At 41.4% G+C, this 7,692-nt stretch overlaps 1 pseudogene; it reads right to left on the bottom strand.

Moving 5' to 3' along the window:
- Positions 1–7,312: 7,312 nt before the first annotated feature.
- On the bottom strand, positions 7,313–7,435 carry LOC141424538 (small nucleolar RNA SNORA51; annotated as a pseudogene).
- Positions 7,436–7,692: the final 257 nt, after the last annotated feature.

Below are 7,692 nucleotides of genomic sequence, written 5' to 3'. Positions count from 1 at the left end.
TCTTCTCTCTCCAGGTCCATCCTTGTCTTCAGCTTCACCTTGTCTCCTATGTTTGGTCCTGTCCCTGCTATTAGGAACTGTCAACAGGGCCAGAATGTTGTACTCTCCAAATACTTCAACTTGAACCCCTTTCTCTGGTCTTTTCTCCCTGGTGAGCATGTCTGATCTTACTTAGCACTCCCCTCTCCAGGAGAAGCTAGAAATTTCTTTGCTTTCTTCTCAAGAATCCCCATCATTCCTGAATACCTAATGTGTACAGTTGCTTTCTGAACCCCACACTGATTTTGACTATTATTGAGTCCTACTGATAAAACCAGCAATATTTTTTAATGATCAATTTCCTTCTTTCTTCAAAAAGCTTATGTAGAGGAGGAAAGAAGAGGCATGTGGCTTTTGCTGGACAAGATAACTAATTTATCAACTGGCAATTTTCTGTGCTTTATTTGAGGTGTACAACACAGACAGAGTGCAGTATGCTGACCCCAGGACTGGCTCAGACAAGAAATTCATTTAGATTGTGGCATCAGATCGTGTTTGCCTTCTGAAAACCGAGTGCCCTTTGAGGCCCTTAAACAACAGTAAATCTTAAAAATTCAATTTTGGTAAGAATAAGACAAGCAACCCAGTAGGCAAAATGGCAAGATAAATAATAATAAACAGGGAATTCACGGACTAGGAAATGAAAAATGACCAGTAAACATGAAAGAATGCTTAACCTCTCTGGTAATCAGAGAAATACAAATTAAAGGCTGGTAGGAGATATTTTTCAATAAGCTAGGGGTATTAATAGATAATTGATGGAGTAGGAAACGTAAAGTGACTAATAATCGTGAAGTGCTCATTTTGACTAATAATCAGGAAACTATAAATTAGAATCAAGCTAAATAATCATCAAAGGTGGGGTGCTTACATAATTTTTCACCAGATTGGAAAAATTAATATGATGTTGGTAAGAATCTGGGGACAGAAATATGTATGTATATGTATACATCCATTATATATGTGGATATGTGTGTGCTGCTGGTGTCACTGTAATTTGCATTACATTCTGAAGGACAATTTATCAGTGTCTCTTAAGATTTTTATCACTACATATTTAAATGTTCTTTTATCAATTTAAGGGTGTGTTTTGATTCAGAACTATTTTTGTGACTCCATTTCCTCTTGAGTGTCTTATCAGAGAAATTTAGAATGACTTTGGAATCATGGCAACTGGTATGCTATCTCAACAGGATTCCGTGCAAACTTCTTACTAACGCTTATCCAGACATGCTCCATACGGTTTTGGACCAAATCCATGAAATAGATCAACTGCTTATTTTAATTATATTAAAAAAGGAAATCAACTAGAACATTTTGGTTTGTCACTTTTACATAAAGAGCCTATACGACGTTAGATTTTTTTAAGAATAAAATTAGAATAATTATGCATTGGTGTTCTATAACAGGGTGCAGCACACTTTTCCAGGAAAGATCAGATAGCAAACATCTTAAGGCTTTGCAGGCCACACATCATTGTTGCAGCTTCTCAACTCTGCCCAAAAGCAGCCATGATACCTGGCTAGCGAATGGGTGAAGTCAGTGTGATGTTCCAGTTAAACTATTATGGATACTAAAAGTTGAATTTTACTTTTTACATATCATGACATATTATTCTTCTTTTGATTTCTCCCCAGACGTTCTTTGCTCAGGGATGATACAAAAACAGGCAGTGGGGTGGATTTGGCCTGTAGGCATTAGGTGGTCAAGTCTTTTTCTACATTATTCTTGTTTCTTCCAAATTGGAAATTGCTGTAGTACTGTTCACTGTAACTGGAAACATGGACCATTATTCTCAACATTAAAGGAGAGCAGTTACTGGTTTGTGCTTGGCCTTTTCATACGTCCTTAGGCAGAACATAGCAGAAGTTGTGGAGGGCTTGCACCAGGAGAAGGTCGTGATAGGCGAGGGCAGCCTTCTCCTGGCTTTGGACGGTCACATCTGAGCCATAACCAGGGTCTGAACACATTCAGCTGATTATTCAGCTGTGAGTGCAGCTGCTTTCTTATGCCTCATCTTGATACTTTAGCTATCACCTGTAAGAAGTCAAACACTGGACAGCCATTTCATACTGTCCATCAATCAGCTACCTCTTGGCTGAATGATTTATAGATGCATAACTATTCACTGCAAAATTGTTAATGACAATAACAAAATTAGAATAATTTAAATATTCATCAATAGGGGAGTGCTTAAATAAACAATGTAAACATGTAGGGATTTGAGGCAGTTCTACAGGTGTATTAAGTTGCAGAAAAAGCATCAGAAACTTGCTGTTGAGTGAACAAAAGGGAAATCGCTGATTGGTAGATACAGTTTGATACCATTTCCATAAAGTAACAAGTAACAATAACATCAAAATGAAATTATGTGCTTTTTATGCATATCCATGTATAAAAACACATCAGGAAGGATCCGAGCCAAGCTGGTAAGTAAGGGTGGTTCTCTCTGGGGAGTGACTACAATTTGGAGTTCTGAGAAAGAGTTAATTATATGTAACAAAATTTTTACTATGAAAATGTATCTGTGCTCATTTGTGTAACTGAAAGTGAATAAAAAAATTTAAAAGGAAAATAAATAAAATGAATGGGGTAGATTTAAACAACCAACATGGAGAAATCAGTAGTTGTGACAGAATCCACTCTACATGGTAGAGCCCCATGTAGGCCCCCACCCCCAGGGACTGTCATATTCATCACTTCCAGACTCACCAGTGCTTGATTGTGGTTATTTTAGCAGCTCTTGCTCTTTCAACTCTGACGCATATAGGAAGAACAGGGAAACAGGCCTGGCCTTTGGGGACAAGGAGTTTTTAACCTCACCCTGAACCTGTGGAAGGAAGAGTCATCACTTTGGACAGTGGCCTAGAAACACTGTCTGGATTTGAGTAGCTCTGTTCTCTTCAAATGTTGAAGCCATGTGCTAAAGATCCTGGTCCTCCACTGCCCTCTGCTGTCAAAAGAGGACACTGCATGCTGTGTTTGGGGTGTGTGTGTGTGTGTGTGTGTGTGTGTGTGTGTGTGTGTGTACTAACTTTACAAGATGCACCCAGCATGTGGGTGCATCTTCAAACCACCAACGGATTTTGTTGTTTGGTGCTCTACTGCCTGAGCCACACCTTTTTTGTGGTTTTTTTTGAGATTGGATTTCGTTTTTTTGCCCAGGCTGTCCTTGAACCATGATCCTCCCAGTCTCAGCCTCCCAAGTAGCTAGGATTACAGGTATAAGCCATCGGTGTCTAGCTTAAAATCTGTATTTCAGTAACCTTCAAGTACACAATATACTGTTATTATGTAGTCACCATCATGTATGCTAGATCTCTTGAACTCATTCCTCCTGTTAGCTGAATTTTGTATCCTTTGACCAACAGCTTCCCCTCCCCGCCCCAGCTTCTGATAACCACTCCACTCCCAACTCCTGGTAGCCACCATTCCACTCTATTTCTAAGAGTTTCATGGTTTTTAGAGTCTACATCTGAGCTGGATCATGCAGTATTTATCACTTAACCTAATATCCTCCAGGTTCATCCATGTTTGTTATAAATTATAGAATTTCCTTCTTTTTAAAAATGGCTAAATGGTATTCCATTGGATATATATACCACATTTTCTTTTCTCTTTTTTCTTTCTCTCCTTCCTTCATTCTTTTTTTGAGCCAGTTTCACTGTGTAGCCTGAGCTGGCCTTGAACTTGTGATCCTCCTGGCTCAGCCTCCCGAGTGCTGAGATTATAGGCATACACCATCACATCTTCTTTATCCATTCTTCCATCAATGGACACTTAGGTTGATTCCGTATCTCCTTTATTGTGAGTAGTGGTGGAATAAACATGGGAGCAGAGATGTCTTTTCAACACTGATTTAATTTCTTTTGGATACATATCCAGAAGTAGGATTGCTGGGTCATATGATAGCTCTGATTTTAATGTTTTAGGAACCTCCATACAGGTTTCTACAATGGCTGTGCTAATTTACGTTCCCACCAACAGTGTCCAAGCCTCCCCTTTCTCCATTTGCTTGCCAGTGCTTGTCATCTTCCTTCTTGGTAGTAGCCATTCTGATGGATGTGAGGATACATAGTTCATCATTTTTTTTTTTTTGTCTTTTCTTTTTTGGTGCTGGGGATCAAGCTTAGGGCCTTGTTCATGCTAGGCAAGCTCTCTACCACCGTACTACATCCCATCCTTCATCATGGTTTTGATTTGCGTTTTCATATTTAGTTACGTTGAAAGCCTTTTCATATACCTGTTGGCCATTTGTATATCTTCTTTTGGAAACTATTCAAGCCCTTTTCACAGTTTTCTATTGGGGTTATTTTACTTTATTTTTTGGTACTGGGGTTTGAACTCAGGGCATCACGTTTGCTAGGCAGGGGCTCTACCACTTGAGCCATCCTCCCAGCCCTTTTTGTTGGTTATTTTTGAGACAGAGTTTTGTTTTATGCTCTGGCTAGCCTGAACTGCCATCTTCCTATTTATACTTCCTGTACAGCTGGGATGGTACACCTCACACGGCTCCTAGCTGTTCATTGAGATGGGGACTCATGAACTTTTTGCTTGGATTGGCCTCAAACTATGATCCACCCACTCTCCACTGCCCAAGTAGCTAGGATTATAGGCTTGAGCCATGATGCCTAACCTGTTTTTGAAATTTCTTTTGATTTTGAAAATTTATGATTTTTTTTAACCATGCTTGGTCAAAACTGCTTGTAATAAAGTAGGCTTATTGTGGATAATTATGATAAAAATGTAATCCAGAAAATTTTTAACTTCGAGATGTTGAAAAATGACAAAGTCTACATGTAGATTTATCTCATGTAAATCAGATAAATTGTTTAATAATAGAATGCTCCTTTAGGATAAAGTGAATCATGGGACTGTACCAAGTGTTTGCTTATGCAATGGACATGAATAACAATGAAGAAAGGTAAGAATGAAATGGAAAATTGTGTGATTTATCTTTTCAAGTCCTTTGGCATTCCCTGTAGAAACATGGAGGCTTGCAGAAAGCTTGCCTCAAGCCCTTAGTCCGGGTCTCCTTCATCGCAAGCAGCTTGGAGTCCATGTGTGTGGATGCCTCATCCGGATGTCCAGAGCCTCTGCAAATAGCCATCCTTAGCCATTCGTGAGTCTGGGAGTGTAAGTGCAGGTGGATAGCTTACCCTCGGGAGGATGGGCCTGTGGGGAGAGAATTCCTTCGGTCTTGAGCTTCCAGAATTTGGTCTAGAAGGGATCTGGGGGACACATTTTCTTGGCCTTTTGCAGATTCCTCTCCTGGTGGGAAGGGACATGGCCAATAGAAGGCCAGGGCAAGGGTCTCTCTAAAACTTGGAGGCCAGGCTCTGGACGGTACTGCTGAGCAATGTCATTTTATAGTTCGGTGAAGCTTATCGGAGAATGGGACAGTGGTGGAAGGTGGTATTGGGGAGCCACCAGTTAAATTTCCTTTTATATGGAAACTCAGAGTCTCAACGGTGCAGAACAACTGCTGTGCTTTTCCAACATGCACCAGAGGGGGTGCACTGGAAAACTGAGTAGGTGATGTCATTCCTGCCCACCTCCCCTCCAAAACCAACAAATAAAAGCAACAACAATAGGGAAAGGGTATGAGGTCTTCTGGTAATGCAGAAGCTACTTCTGTCTCTCTCTTTTTTTGTGTGGGGTTTGAACTCAGGGCTTTGGGCACTCTGCTGCTTGAGCCACACCTCCAGTCCAAAAATTTTTATTCTTTTTCTTTTTTTTTTTTTCTTTTGGTGGTACTAATTTTTGAACTCAGGGCCTCATGCTTGCTAGGTGGGCACTGTACACTTGAGCCACGTGGCCAGCCCGGAAGCTACTTCTGATGGCCTTGAACAACAGAAAGCAAGGAAATAATAAAATCAGATCCCTAAATTCTCACCTCACAAATGCTGGCCAGGATGCGGGGGGGAGAAGGAACCTCACACACTGCTGGTGGGAATGCAAACTAGTGCAACCACTATGGAAGTCAGTATGGAGGGTCCTCAAAAAACTAAGAATAGACCTACCTTATGACTCCACCAAACTACTCTTGGACATATATCCGAAGAAGTGTAAATCAGTATACAAGAAAGATACCTACACACCATGTTCCTCGTAGCTGTTCACCATAACCAACTATGGGAACAGTGGAAAGTGCTCAACAACAAAAGAATGCATAAGGAAAATATGGGATGTATATACCAAGGAATACTACTCAGCCATAAAGAAAAAAATGAAATTGGATGGAACTGGAGATCATCAGTCACACTGAGTGAGAAGTCAAGCTCAAAAGGCCAAATACCGCATGTTCTCGCTCATGTGGAACCTAGTCCTAAAGTGATATGGGTGATGGTGGTAATAATGACGAGCCATGAATGTATTTAGGGGGCTGTCTGGGAGGATCAGCAGAAGAGGGAAGAGGATGGAAGTACACGTCATCTATGCATATGGAGACAGAGTAATGGAACCCACCAAACACTGTCTGAAAAAGGAGAGGAGAATGGGAACAGAATGGAGGGGATGAACTCCTTCATGGTACGGTGTACACAAGCAGGGAGTTATCACAATGAAACCCCCTTGTATTATTAATGTTTGCTAATTAAAAATAAAATTAAAAAGAAATGATCACCTCAGGTTAATTTTCTTGGAGCCTTCCAGACTCCCAGCTGCTGAAGCAGTGGTCGTGTTTTGACGGCGGATCTCACTAGACTTCATTCCTTGCTTTCCCAATTGGGAGAAGCAGGGAGCATATCAGAGCAGACAGTTTAGCTGGTGCCACTTTAGTGACGGTGCATTTCGGTGTACTAGATCTGTATTCTACACACTCGTGCACGCACATTAATGAAACCAGCAAAGAGACCAAAATTGGGTTGCTTTCAGCATCACGCTAAGCTAGGTGTCATTTGAAACTGTAGTAGCTGCAAGGTTTGGAGGGAGAGAGGTGTAGCCCAGGTACTTAAAATAAGCTGATTGCCCTTCCCAGGAGAGGCCAAGGATGCAGGGATCACACCATCCTCACTCCCTTTGTGAAACACTGTGCCTGCCACCGGGACAAGCAGCCAAGAGAGAGGGCTCTGAAAGGACTTGTGGTTCTCACCTCGACTGAGTCCCACATGTATCTGAACCTGAACCCAGGATCCCCACTGTGCTCTTTATTGTCAGGGAAAATTTGCTGTCTGAGGTGAATCTCAGCCCAGCAGTGCGTCCTTTCTAGCTGCGCACTTCCTGTACCAGGAATGTGTCTCTATGACCAAAGGCTTTGCTTAAGATTTCATTTTATTATTTCCCCAGTCGCCATACAGATCAGGCAAAGGACCTGCGACGAGGTGATACGGGGTACTTTGCCTTTTCTTTCTACAGTCAGTGTAAGAACACAGTCTATGGTAAGCACCAGGAGGTCTAGTATTGTTATTTTTGAGACAGGGGTCCACGGTGTAGCCCAGGCTGGCCTCAAACACCATCCTCCTGCCTCAGCCTCCTGAGTGCTGGGATTACTGTCGAACACTACCATGCTGGAAAATTTTGTGTTTTTTTTAAATGAGTCATAACAGGGGTAATGACTCAGTGCTGAGAAAGAAACATTCTCTGTTTTCATCAAGCAGGCTGCTTTATACAACATAATGACTTTTCTATTGCCAAGCCAGTGATGATTTTCTG

The sequence above is a fragment of the Castor canadensis genome, chromosome 6 (genome assembly GCF_047511655.1).
Source record: "Castor canadensis chromosome 6, mCasCan1.hap1v2, whole genome shotgun sequence".
Lineage (NCBI taxonomy): Eukaryota > Metazoa > Chordata > Mammalia > Rodentia > Castoridae > Castor > Castor canadensis.
Note: the sequence above shows the minus strand (reverse complement) of the source record. Positions and strands in the feature narration are given on the sequence as shown.